Source organism: Vombatus ursinus, unplaced genomic scaffold (assembly GCF_900497805.2).
Source record: "Vombatus ursinus unplaced genomic scaffold, bare-nosed wombat genome assembly UNPS02010394.1, whole genome shotgun sequence".
NCBI classification, from domain to species: Eukaryota; Metazoa; Chordata; class Mammalia; order Diprotodontia; family Vombatidae; genus Vombatus; species Vombatus ursinus.
The window spans coordinates 7,932,892-7,946,939 of record NW_020950172.1 but is presented as its reverse complement, the minus strand read 5'-3'; the positions used below and the strand labels follow the sequence as shown (position 1 = coordinate 7,946,939).

Sequence of the window (14,048 nt, the reverse complement as noted above, 5' to 3'; positions counted from 1 at the left end):
GGGAGACTTTCATGGGGGAAGCCCATAAACTGCCCTTCTCCCCCAGTGTGGTTATTGCCTGATATATTTGCCCATAGGCGGAGCCAAGATGGTGGAGGGAAAACAGTGACTTGCTGGAGCTCTTCCCCAAACCCCTCCAAATACCTGTAAAAAATGGCTCTAAACAAATTCTAAAGCAGCAGAACCCACAAAAAGACAGAGTGAAACAAATTTCCAGCCAAAGACAGCCTGGATGGTTGACGGGAAAGGTATATCATGTGGGGCTGGGAGAGGAGCGCAGTGCAGCGTGGGCACGCAGGCTGCAGCGACCCTGGAGCAGGCCTCGGAAGACTGAATCTCGGGCAGCTGTGGCGGTTTCCAGACTTCTCAACCCGCGAACACCAAAGACAACTTGGAAGGTCAGTGGGAAAAGTCTGTGACTGCTTTGAGAGGAGCAAGGTCTCAGCCACCCCCGGGGCCATGGCTATTCCCTGAGCTTCCTGCCCACAGACTGAGGGGGAATCAAGTGGCTGATCAGAAGGGAATTGCAGGGATCTCTTTGCCAGTGCTGAGGCAGGAATCTCTTGCTTTACCAGTGCTTGGATCTGGGTCACAGTTCTGAGGGGCGGTCCTGGGGCGAGTTGGAGCACTGGCCTGGTGGAGCTTGTTGTGGTGGTGGAGAGAAAACACCTTGCCCCTTATCATAGCACCTTGGAAGAAATGAAAATTTTCAGGTCCCTTGAAGTATCTCTTGGGATATTGTACAAACCCCCGAAGCTTGGGACAGTACATTCTCCACATTGGAAGCAGACTCTTACCTTAACAAAGAGTTTAAAACTCAAGTAATTGACCAGGATCATGAGTAAGCAGCACAAAAAGAGTTAGACTAGATTATCTTACTTTGGTGACAAAGAAGATCAAAATATACAACCAGAAAAAGACAGCGAAGCCGAAGGTCCAACATCCAAAGCCTCCAAGAAGAATATGAATCAATCCAGGCCTTGGAAGAGCTCAAAAGGGATTTTGAGAAGCAAATAAGAGAAGTAGAGGAAAAACTGAGAGTTTTGCAAGAAAATCATGAAAAACAACTCAACAGCTTGCTAAAGGAGACCCAAAAAAATACTGAAGAAAATAACACCTTAAAAAATAGCCTAACCCAAATGGCAAAAGGGATCCAAAAAGCCAATGAGGAGAAGAATGCCCTAAAAACCAAAATTGGCCAAATGGAAAAGAAGTCCAAAAGATTACTGAAGAAAATACTTCCTTAAAAATTAGAATAGAGCAATTGGAAGCTAGTGACTTTATGAGAAATCAAGACCCTGTAAAACAAATTCAAAAGAATGAAAAATTAGAAAACAATGTGCAATATCTCATTGGAAAAACAACTGACCTGGAAAATCGATCCCGGAGAGAGAATTTAAAAATTATTGGACTATCTGAAAGCCATGATCAAAAAAAGAGCCTAGACATCATCTTTCAAGAAATTATCCAGAAAAACTGCCCTGATATTTTAGAACCAGAGGGCAGAATAGAAATTGAAAGAATCCACCCATCACCGCCTGAAATAGATCCCCAAAGGAAAACTCCTAGGAGTATTGTAGCCAAATTCCAGAGTTCCCAGGTCAAGGAGAAAATATTACAAGCAGCCAGAAAGAAACAATTCAAGTATTGTGGAAACACAATCAGGATAACACAAGATTTAGCTGCTTCTACATTAAGGGACCACAGGGCATGGAATATAATATTCTGGAGGGCAAAAGAGATAGGATTACAACCAAGAATCACCTACCCAGCTAAACCGAGTATAATCCTGCAGGGGAAAAAATGGTCATTCAGTGAAATAGAGGACTTTCAGGCATTCTTGATGAAAAGACCAGAGTTGAATAGAAAATTTGATTTTCAAATACAAGACTCAAGTGGAACATGAAGAGGTAAACAGCAAAGAGAAAATCATAAGAGACTTATTACAGTTGAACTGTTTACATTCCTGCATGGAAAGATGATATTTGTAACTCATGAGACCTTTGTCAGTATTAGGGTAGTTGGAGGGGAAAAAATTTTATGTACCTATATATAGATATAGATAGATAGATAGAGGGCACAGGGTGAGTTGAAGATGAAGGGGTCATATCTGGAGAATAAAATTAAGGGGTGAGAGAGGATTATATGAGAAGGAGAAAGGGAGAGGTAGAATGGGGTAAATTATCTCACAAAAAAAAACAGAGAAGAAAAGACTTTTACAGTGGAGGGGTAACGGGAAGGCGAGAGGGAATGAGTGAATCTTATTGTCATAGAATTTGACTTAAGGAGGGAATAACATATACACTCAATTGGGTATGGAAATCTGTCTTACCCTACAGTAAAATAGTGGGGGAAGGGGAAAAGAGAGTAGGGGGATGATAGAGAGGAGGGCAGATTGGGAAAGGGGGTAATCAGAAGCAAGTACTTCTGAGGAGGGTCACAGTCAAAAGAAAGAATAGAATAAATGGGGGGGGCAGGATAGGATTAAGGGAAATACAGTTAGTTTTTCACAGCCTGTCTACTATGGAAGTGTTTTGCATAACTGCACATGTATAGCCTATATTGAGTTGCTTGCTTATCAATGAAGGTGGGTGGGGAGGGAGGAAGGGAGAAAATTTGGAACCCAAAGTTTTAAAAACACGTGTTTAAAAAAAATGTTTTCACATGCAACTGGGAAATAAGAAATACAGGAAATGGGGTACAGAAATCCATCCTGCCCTACAGGAAAATTGAAGGGGAAGGGGATAAGGGGGTAGGAGAGATAGAAGGGAAGGCAGACTAGAGGAAGGGGTATTCAGAATGCATGCCATCTTGGGGTGGGGGAGGGGTGAGATGGGGTGAAAATTTGGAACTCAAAATCTTGTGGAAGTAAATGTTGAAAACAAAAAAATAAATAAAAATTATCATCATATTAAAAAATATATTTGTCCATAACCCTCTTGTGAGACCTATTTTGTATTATAGTTATTTGTGTGCCCTTCCTGCCCTCCCCTGCCCCCACCCCGGTGCCTTCAGTAATAATAATAATAACTAGCCTTTATATAGCACCTACTATGTGCCAGGCACTTTTACAAATATGATCTTGTTTGATCCTCACAACAACTCTGGGAGGTGGGTACTGTTATTATCCCCATTTTACAGATGTGGCAGCTGAGGCTCCTCCATCTGAGCTTGCCTCACAGTTATCATTTAGGTCTTGTTTGTACATAGTTGTTTGTATATTGTTCTCCCTATTACAGAGTGAGGGCAGGGACCGTGTTTTTGGCTTTCTGTGTATCCCCAGTGCTTAGCCTAGTGACTGGCACAAAGTAAGAGCTTCATAGATGCTTGTCTCCACAAAACCACAGAATCTCAGCGGAGGCAGTTTGCTTGTCTCTTAAAAGAGGGGCCTCTTTGAACTCTAAGTCTCTGATCTGATGAGGCCTCAGCCTCACTGGCAGATGGGTATAATGGTAGCTCACTATGACTTCCTCTAAGGAGAGCAAAGGGGCCAGAATTCTAGCCCCTCAATCTCCTGCTTCCCCATTGGCACAAAGAATATCTCTTCTGAAGGAGAGTTGGGGGAGCAGAGGCTAGAGATGTCTGTTTTGCCTCTTCAAGTACCGCCCCTCTCCCCCCCCAGGCTACATGTGGGGACAGCCTTTGCAATCCATGCCTTTTTAAAAAACAGATTGTACAGAATTCAGTTTATGGCTTCATGAGACAAAGGCAGAAGAATGCAATGGAAAGATAGGTATCCTTGGTCAGGACCACCCCTGGCAGATCCTGGCTCTGTGGGCTTAGAAAGTCTCTCCACCTCTTTGTAGTACTCTAGGCAATTTAAGACTCAAGGACTTGTGTTCAAATTCTGCCCATGACCCTTGGTGCTTTAGCAATGTGACCCACGAGCCCAGGATGCTGAACCTCTCAGAGCTCCAGGCAACTTCCTCAAGGCCACATCTGGCCCTCTAGGTCCTTGGGTGCAGCCTTCAAACTGAGTCCAAGTTTTACAGAACAAATCCTTTTATGAAGGGGATTTGTTCTGTGAAGTTTGGATTCAGTCAGAAGGCCGAACTTGAGGACCTAGAAGGCCACGTGTGGCCTCGAGGCCGAAGGCTCAGCCCCCACCCTGTTCTAAGACCATAAATTTAGCGACAGCTGATGATGTGTACTGGTGGAGGGAATTTCTTATTTTGGGAACTCCCTACTCAGATAAAACCACAGGACCCCCTTCCTTAGGGATTTTATATGTGATCAGTTTTAAAAATTTTGTGCATTTGGCTGTTTATTAAGTTTTTGAAATAAAAAAAAATTAAAGAATTAATCCATTTTTACAAAAGACTAAATTGACCCTTTCTGGCGGTGGCTGTTAGGGTTGCTGGTGGTTTAACCCCACTGCCTTTCAGATTTTTACCTTCCTCTTGTGGTCTGCCCTGTGGTTCACCTAGGCCTCAAGTGTTTGGGGAAGTCCTGCCTTCCAGCCTGCAGGGCCACCTGATGGGCCAGAACCTCGCCTGACTGATTTCTGGATCACAGAACTCTGTTCTGACAGCCACCTGCCTGCGCAGGCTTTTCCTTCGGTCCAGACGTGTGTGTGTGTGTGTGTGTGTGTGTGTGTGTGTGTGTGTGTGTGCTGGTCATTTCTGAGTTGGGATGACCCACTTCTCTTGCTCAGTACTTGGCCCTGGGGAGAACTCCTGGGATGCTTGGGTCAAACCCTCGAGGAACAGATGGGAGGCTGGGAGTCTCCTTGGAGACTCAGGCTGCGGTGCCACCGGATCGCTATAATTAGTTTTCATCCAGAACGTGGAGGCAGGCGTGTTGGTGAGGGTCTCGGAGTCCAGGGGCACCTCTATACACTGTCGAGGGAACCCTGGCCACTTGGTTGAATCTCACCTCCAGGCTGGCCTTCACAGGGGCAGCTGGGCGGGCTGGCAGAGTTTGCAGGCAGTCGGGCCCCTGTTGGCGCCTTCCTCTGATCCGGAGCAGGCACCCAGGGAGAACCGGTCCGGGCCTGTCCGTGCCGACTGCCCTCTGGGCCGCGAAAGCACCCTGGACGGCGCGGGTCAGCCAGACTCGAGCTCCGTGGGTTCCTTGTCTGGCCCCATCAGCCTGGCTGTGAAAGCCACGGAGGCCGCTTCTGAACGATTCCATCTCCGGCATCAGTAGTCGTTGGACCCAGTTATCTTGGTGACCTTGGACTTTGGCCTCCATTTTTGTTAATAGTTTGCGCTGATGTCTAGGCGCACAGAACGTTCTCTAGAGGACCAACTCTAGACTCCGGGAGGGTGGGGACTGTCTTTGGACCCCTTGCACATTTTGCCCCTCCCCGATCCAGGGCATGGTACACAGTAGGCACGCAATAAATGCTCGCTCGCTTGATCTGGGCCTCTATAAAGTGAGAGCGTGGGTGCAGAGCGGGGTTCTAGAGTCCAGCCGCCAGTGTGCGCTTGGTGACCACGCCCATACCAGCTGCTGGCCTCGGTGGGGGCGGGGTCGGCGCCCCGTGGCCAAGGTCAAGGTCAGCTGGGGCTCCGGGCTGGCCAGGCCGGGGGCGGGGCCGGGGGCCGGGGCGGGGCTCGGGGCGGACCCGGAGATGGGGGCGGGGCGCGGGCCGGACCGAGCTCACGCTCTCACACCGCCCCCCACTCCACTTCGGTTGCTCGCACACGCGCTCCTGCTCCCCGGCAGCCGCGCGCACATTCTCCCGCCGGTGCCTCCGCCGCCCCCGCCGGCCCCATGTCCGCGCTGCCCGCCGCCCCGCTCCGCTCCCCGGGGCCTCCGCTGCGGCCGCCCCGGGCCAAGAAGGACGAGTCCTTCCTGGGCAAGCTCGGAGGCACGCTGGGCCGGAAGAAGAGAGCCAAGGAGGGTGAGTGAGCGAAGGAGGGTCCCTCCCGCTCTTGAGCTTGGCTACCCCCACACCCTCCCCGCGCGGGACCCAGGGAGGGGCGCGAGACCCCTGCTCCCTCTTCCCTCCTCTCTGTCTTCCCTCCCCCCTTCCCCCCTCCTCAATCCTTTCCTCCCCCTCCCTCCTCCCCCTCCCCCGTCTGTTCTTCCTCTCTTCCACCGTCCTTCATTCCTTCCGTCCTGTTTCCTCTGCCCCTTCCTCTTCCTAAACCCCACCTCTCGCATCTCCCCTTTATTTCTTTGCTCTCCATACCCTTTTCTCTTTCCCTCCACTTGCTCGCCCCTCCTTAGCTCCCCTTCCCTCACCCTGCTTCCCCTCACTCCCCAACTCCTTGAGAAAAGCATTTCACAAACTAGTGGGGGGGGGCCTGGGGCACGGTTCTTATGTTCCCCCCCCACTGTTTGCTGGACACCCACTGAGTTAGATAATGAGGAACCTTGGGGTAGCCCAGATCCTGCCCTAGACTTGAGAGTTCACATCCAGGCCCTCAGGTAAGGCACTGCCTTTCAATATTGATGTAAGAGACAATTATTAAGCACCTACTGTGTGTAAAGACCCTGTTCATTTACCTGAGGATATGGAGGGCTTAGAAAAAAACAAACCAAAACCCACTATGATCCCTGACCCTTACTTACTCACCTCCATCCTCTCATTTAGTGGTGACAGTTTCCGGTGGCCATCCCCATTCCGGCTGTCTATCCCCATTTTTCTGATGAGGACAGTCAAGTCTTTCTGGGTGAGGCCTTGAGCTGGAGCTAGAGCCGAGGCAAGGGTGAAAGCCCAGGTGTTCCTGGCCTGGTGGGTGCCTCGAGTCCCTTTCCCCTCTCTCCTGAGCTGCTGTCTATACCAACCAAGACCCCGAATGACTTGTGGCCTTCGGAGCCTGCATGGGGTGGTGAGAGGTGAAAGCAGTGGGGGTCCAGTCCGAAATTCGGGCTTTTTGGTCAATTGATTATTTGTGTGTCTCTCTTGGATAAGCAATCTCCTCGAAGCCAAGGGCTCTTAGTCACTATGGGCACCTGGGTATTCAGTACCTTATATTGAACAAGTAAACGACCCCCCACATACCTCTTAATCCTAACCCTGACTGTTACCCAGGGGGCAGAAGTGCTGGGCTTGACCTTGCTCTTCTGTACCCATGCCCACTTCTTTTGGGGGAAGGAGCGCCGATCGGAGCTCTCCTTTTGGTCTACACATCAATCATCCTTCCATTCCGGATTATGCCTCAGAGGAATTCCTTCGGGCTACCCTTTGTTAGCATACAGAGGCCGAAAGAATCATGAAAAAAACCCCTTTACCTGCTGTAAATAATCAGGCACAGAAGGAGAGGAACGAGCATTTATTAAGCTCCTGACTGTGTGCCAGGTACTGTGCTAAGTACTGAAGATACAAAAAGGCAAAAAAAAAAAAAGAGAGAGAGAGAAAACACAAAACTACACCAACAAAAACAAGTCCCTGCCCTCAAGATACATACATTCTAATGGGGGAGACAACATGTAAGTAATTAGATACATAAAAAAATATATACAGAATAAATAGAAGATAATCAGAAAAGAGAGACATTAGCAGCTGAGAGCCAGAGGTGGGATTTGAACTGAGACTTGAAGGAAGCCAGGAGGCTGAGGGGAGGAGGGAGAACATTCGAGGCGTGGGACACTGCCAGGGCAAAGGCGTGGAGGTGGGAAATGGATGTGGAGTGGTGTGTTGGAGGAATCACAAATGGACCACTGGGCTGGATCACGGAGGAGTAAAGTTTCGTGTAGCTTCGTGTCTGAAATTGTGATCTCTCATGACATCAGTCAGCATTCTGAAGCTTCATTTCAGAGTGTTTTCCTTCCTATTGTTGTGGTCCTTGTGTAAATTATTCCTCTGGCTCCGTTTGCTTGGCTCAGCATCAGTTCATATACGTCTTCCGATGTCTAGGCATCTCGATGGTGCAGGGGATAGAATGCAGCACCTGGGTCAGGAAGACCTGAATTCTGATTCTGCTTCAGACCCTTCCAGCAATGTGATCCTGGGCAGGATACTGGACCTCTCTCTCTATGCCTCACTATCCTCATCTGTAAAATGGGGATAAAAATAGTATTGACCTCCGAGGATCGAATGAATTAATATACGTAAAGTACTCGGCGAATCTCAAAGCATTGCATAAGTGCTATCTGTCTGTCTGTCTATGTCTGTCTGTCATCACTATTATTATTCTCTTAAGTTGTGCCTTCCATTATTTTTAGGGGGTGATAATATTCCGTTACCTACATATTATGTTTTTTTGGCCAGTTTCAGTTGAGGTTATCCCCTTTGCCACAAAGCAAAAATCTGCTCTGTGTTTGCCCACATGTGGCTCCTTTCCTTCTAGATTCGACTTCCCTGGGGCACCTGCCTAGTAAGTGATGCTCCCGGTTGACAGGCTCTGCCCAGGTGGGTGTGACGGTCTTTCACAAGGTCTCTTGCCTTAGCACCCAGCGGAGGAAGCCCCGGTCCCGACCTCCTTGTGTGTTAGAAGTAGCATGTCTTTGTCATTGGAAGCAAGAAGATTTTTTTGTCTAGGGGAAGAGTTAACGAGAGAAGATTTTCCATCGGTGCAAGTCATTCAGCCCTGCTCACAACAGTTCCATTCTCCTTGTTAGGGAGTTAGTGGGAACTCTAGGAGAGAGCGGTTATCTTTGGGAGCACCACATGTGGAGAAGATGCTTAGAAGAGGGAGTGGGGGATGGGAACGGAGGGTGGCCGAAGTGAGAGACAGAATAGGGGACTGCAGTTATCCAGAAGTAATTAAGAAGCCAGCGTTGGTCCACACATCTTAGCAATAAATCTTTCACTGAAATGGGATGTTGAGGAAGGATTTTAGCCAAGACTGATGTTGGTTTCCTTGAGCAGTAATTTTGGAAGTCACAAGAAAGGAGATATAATGGCTTTGTTGCTGAATGGTGAACAGAAAGGGCCGTGTAATTGTGAATCACACCATGACTAACTGAAACATTTTTCCATCATGTGGCATCCTCATTTTAGAAAAGGGAACTGTGACAAAATGTGACCATTGGGAAAAATGGAAAGGAATATTCAAAGTACATATAACATAGCTCTTCGAAGCCCTGGAAATATTTTCCTTTTAATAAAATTGTATTTTTTAAAATTTTCACACCACCTACCTCTCTCAATAGAGCCATCCCTTATAATAAAGAATAAAAAAGAGGAAAAAAGGTTTTCAGCAAAGCTAACCAAAATATTGAAAGACCCAGATGTCTTCAGTGCCTCCCACTCGTGGTCCTGCATTTCAGCAAAGCAGGGGGGAGGTGCCTGGTGTGCGTCTTCTTTGGGGCCAAGGGTGGTCATTGTAATTTCACAGCATTTGGTTTAAATTGTTTTGTGGTCCTTTCAGCTGATATTGACGTTGTCATTGTGAATGTTATTGTCCTCCGACCTGACATCGTGTTAGTACGTGGAAGTCTTTCCATGATTCTCTGAATTCTTCATGTTTGTCGTTTCTTACAGCCCAGTAGGATCTCATTATAATCATGTACCTGAGCTTTTTAACCATTTTCCACTCAACGGATATGGACTCTGTTTCTCAGAGACATTTCTTTCTTTTCTTTTCCTTTCTTTCTTTCTTTTTTTTTTCTGAGGCATTTGGGGTCAAGTGACTTGCCTAGGGTCACACAGCACGTATAAGGGTCAAATGTCTAAGGCTGCATTTGAACTCAGGTCCTCCTGACTCCAGGGCTGGTGCTCTGTCTTCTGCGCTACCTAGCTGCCTCCCTCAGAGACTTTTCATAAAGATGTGTGTGTGTATAAATATATATTTATAAATTTACAAATAAATATATAACATATATTTATATATTACATATTTTATAAACAAATTAGATATTATTTTAGAAATGTATCATTTTTATATTATTTATTTTATAAACATAATATATAATATTACATATTGTTTCAGAAATATTATATACACACATATATTCACATACACACATACGTATACATACAAACATACATATATGTGTATGTGAAAAATCTCTAATAAAACTGACCAGAAAATGCCTAAACAAACTCAGGTACATGATTATAATCTATCTATACATATATATTTGTGTATGTATGTATATGTACACATACACATACACATACACATATATATGCGTATTATTTTTTCTTCTGTACTTGATAAATATCAAACATGAAATTTTATTTATATATACACACACGTATGAGAACAGGAGGAAGGTTCATGAAATCTTGTATCCAGTATAGATAGCTTGCATTTCTTTTTAAAGACCATGATACATTCAACATGTTAGTTTCGAAGCTGTCCTGCTTTTCTGCGTCTCCTTTTGAACCTCCTGTTCTCTTCTGCATTAAAAGCCGAGGGACAATGTTTACCACAGATCAAATTACTCGCACGGGCTTTCGTGTGTCTGTTTGTATCTGACGTTTATTTATATAGTGGGAGACACTTTCACAGGGCGTAGAGGATGCTCTCAGAGTCAAGATGACGGGTTTATTGAATAGAGTTGGAAGGGTCCTCAGGGGCCATCTAGTCCAACCCCTTCATGTACAGCTAGGGAAACTGAGGCTGAGAGCAGTGTGACTAACCCAAGGTCACATGGGGTAGAATTAGCACAGCTGGGTGCTCTGACTCCAAAGCTAGTGATTTTCCCACTATGCTACACTGCCTTTTGTGAGTTGGGTTCCAATCCAGTTTGGGCTGTCTGTGGGACCATTTAACCCTCCAGTACCTGAGGCTACTTCCTAAGATTATGAGTTGTGTTGATTCTCCTTGGTAGGAATTTCTTCCCCAGGAACTGTCCACATCCATGAAATTACAGATCTGATTTAAATTGATTTATGTGTGTATGTATATTTATTATGCATTATATATGTACACATATGTGCAGAGAGATAGCACCGCAAAGTTTGCAAAGTGCTTCACATAGCTTATCTCATTTAATTCTCACAACAGTTGTGTGGGATATTATTAACCCCATTTTGTTGTTCAGTCATTTCAGTGCTATGCAGCTCTTTGTGAACCCATTTGGGGTTTTCTTGGCAGAGATACTGGAGTAGTTTGCCATTTCCTTTTCCAGCTTATTTTACAGATGAGGAAACTGAGGCAAACAGGGTTAAGTGACTTGGCCAAGGTCACACAGCTAGTAAGTGTCTGATGCTGGATTTGAACTCAGGTCTTCCTGACTCCAGGCTCAGTGTGCTCTATCTACTATACCACCTAGTAGCCCTTACTACCAGATACAGATGGGGAAACTGAGCCTCAAAGAGGTTAAGAGACTTGTCAATAGTCACTCAATCTTGGAGGTAGAAGTCCATCCCAAATCCTCCTGACTCCTAGTCCAGAGCTCTATCCACTTTGTCCCCTGGCCTCCTTCATTATAACTCACCTTCCTGTAGCACTTTCAGGTGTAGACAACTCTTTGCTGTACTAGGAGGTGGGTAGTGTACATATTATTATTCCCATTTTACAGATGGAAAAATACAGACTCCAAGAGATGAAATGACTTGCCCAGGGTCACACATAGTGTCAAAGACATGAGTTATATCGCGTTCCACCTCTAGGGCTAGCGAGTGAGTGCTCTCTTCACTAAGCTAAGCCCCCTCTCAAATAGACTGGCTGCTGGGGAAAAACATTTTGGACCCCTGTGCAGGTAAGACCCTTCCTTCTGCTTTTTGCTCTAGAATCTGTGTTCAAATCCCCACCACTGTTGCTTCTGGAAAGGGCTCATTGTTGTCTCTCACTAGTCAACCAATCAGTCAACATTGATTAAGCACCTACTGTGTGCCAGGCACTGTGCTAAGCACTAGGGATACAAAAAGAGGCAAAAGAAAGTCCCTTCCCTCAAGGGGCTTACAGTCTATCGAGTAGACTACAAACAAATTGTTGTTTGCCCTTGTTCTTGAAGAGGACCATGACCTCAGGAAGGTGATACCAAGGCTTGCAAGTGAATTTGCAAGTGAATTGGATTTAAGTGAGGGCGGTGCAGAGTCACAAGGCTTACTTTCTCCTCTGGAGCCATCTGGGTCTGCTGGCAAGATATAGATCAGGACCACTGGAGATGGCCCCCTACAGACAAATATGTACAAAGCAAACTCTCTACATGGTAAATAGGAGATGATTAACCAAGGGAAGGCCCCCGAGTTAAGAGGGGATGAGGAAGGCTCCCTGTAAGAGGTGGGCTCTGTGACTTCCCAAACGGAACCCCCTTCTCTGGCTCCAGTGCCTCTCTGTGTCTCTCCTTCTCTTAGAATGGAAGGGCCCTGAGAGAAGGCACTATCTGACTCTCCCATTTTTGTATGTGATTCTCCAGCTTGCCCCAACGTGCTTGGCACAAAGTGAGCACTTAATAGATCCCTGTTCATTCATTCATTCCCACAGCTGTGGCCACTGCTTGGCACACAGTAAGCACTTAATAAATGCTTTTTTACTCCTTCATTCTTTGAAGTGTGACAACCCCAAGTATCAAGTGCTCTGGGCCTGATGTATCAGGTCCCACAGGGACCTCTGAAGAGCTCCCACAGCTTGGGGCTAGCTGGGAGAAGGGCTGCTGGGCCAGAGGACAGGAAGCCGTCACCAGCCTAGGAGGGGGCTGGGACTCCAGGTATTGACTTTCTTCTTTGGAATCCTCTTAATCTCTGGTTGAAGATCTAGTTGGAGATTAAAGCTCTCTGGTGAGTGTAGACTAAGCTTCTCCAAACAACTCTCTTTTCCCTTCCCCCTCCCCACTATTGTTCACCGTTAGGGGTGGTATGGCTCACTTCTGTGGAGGAAATGAGCTATGGCCCCAGTGGAACCCAGGGGAAGGGAGGGTCATGAGTTCATGATGGAGCCTGGAGGTTCAGGGGCCAGATCTCCTGGAGCAGACTGCTTTTAAAAAACAATTATTAAGTTGCAAATGTAATCATCAAACTCACATTCAGGATACAAAGCAGAACTGGAATGAGGATTGTGGGAGAAACTATGAACCTCTTATATGTACACTTTTTAAAAGACATTTATATACAGTTTAACCACGTAGTAACAGAACTGCCCACAGTTGTGGGCATCTAGGTGGCATCATAGTGCATAGAACTATGGGCTTGGAGTCAGGAAGACTCATCTTGTTGAGTTCAAATCCAGACACTTCCTAGCCATGTGACCCTGGGCAAGTCACTTCACCCTGTTTGCCTCAGTTTCCCCATCTGTAAAATGAGCTGGAGAAGAACATGGCAAACCACTCCAGTATTTCTGGCATGAAAACTCCAAATAGGGTCATGACATGACTGAAAATGACTCAGTAAAACGGAATCGCTCTATTTCTACTTCCTATACTTTTTTCTTTTGTACATTAAAAAATGTTTTATTAATGCTTTTTTCTATGTCACTATTCACTAGCCTTTCCCCTCCCCCCAATATATATCCTCCTTTCTCACAAACATGGAGAACCAAGTAAAATCAGCCAGTGTGTTGGGTCCCTAGTTGACAGGGTGGCTCCTTCTGGGCCTCTCACGTGTCCCTTTTCTGTGTGTTATCTGAAGTCAGGGTTGGACAGTGCTTTCTTCGGATAGAATTCCGGGGTCTGTCCAGCTTCCCTCCTATCAGCACTGTGCTGATCCTGTGGACAGCCAGTGGGGGTGGGGTGGGGTGAGGACCTTGATATTTCAGAAATTGGATTAAACATTTTAAGTAAAAATCAAAGATTTTTTTTGGAGGGGAGAGGGGCATGTTTTTCTTTTCTTTCCTGTTTCACAGGTAGCTAAGTCGTGCCTTTTTGTTGGGAATGTATTATCAAAGAATAATGATCACCAAGGAAATTTCTGAAGTGCCAGAAGGGTGTTTCTCCTCCCCCTTCCCCTAAAGCAAAGTTATTCAATGAAAGTACCGTAGGAAAAGTAGTAGTAGAACATATCCCATAGACCTGAGCTGCACCCTTCTACAAGCACGTACACGGTCAGTGAGAGGAGTGGACACACCTATAGTGTTTGTATGACATCCCATAGTGCCCAGAGGGAGCATGCAGTGTCTATCGGGCCTTGTAGGGTTGTTGTCACGACACTCTGCTCCTCTCAGCTAGCCCATGGTCCATGTCCAGTGGCACTGCTTTGCTTGGATAAATTACTTCTCTCTCTCTCTCTCTCTCTCTCTCTCTCTCTCTCTCTCTCTCTCTCTCTC

The 14,048-nt window shown here is 46.3% G+C and overlaps 1 protein-coding gene across 2 annotated transcripts in view; it reads left to right on the top strand.

The window, feature by feature from the left end:
* The first annotated feature begins 5,757 nt into the window (after positions 1-5,757).
* The window catches only part of PARVB (parvin beta), an 86,089-nt gene continuing 77,798 nt past the window's right edge, over positions 5,758-14,048 (top strand). The window contains exon 1 of one of the 2 annotated variants that reach the window (XM_027854341.1): positions 5,758-5,848. The gene's annotated coding sequence lies outside the window, so the exon portion shown is untranslated. The remainder of the gene's footprint in view (positions 5,849-14,048) is intronic. The other variant, XM_027854339.1, reaches the window with a different exon arrangement.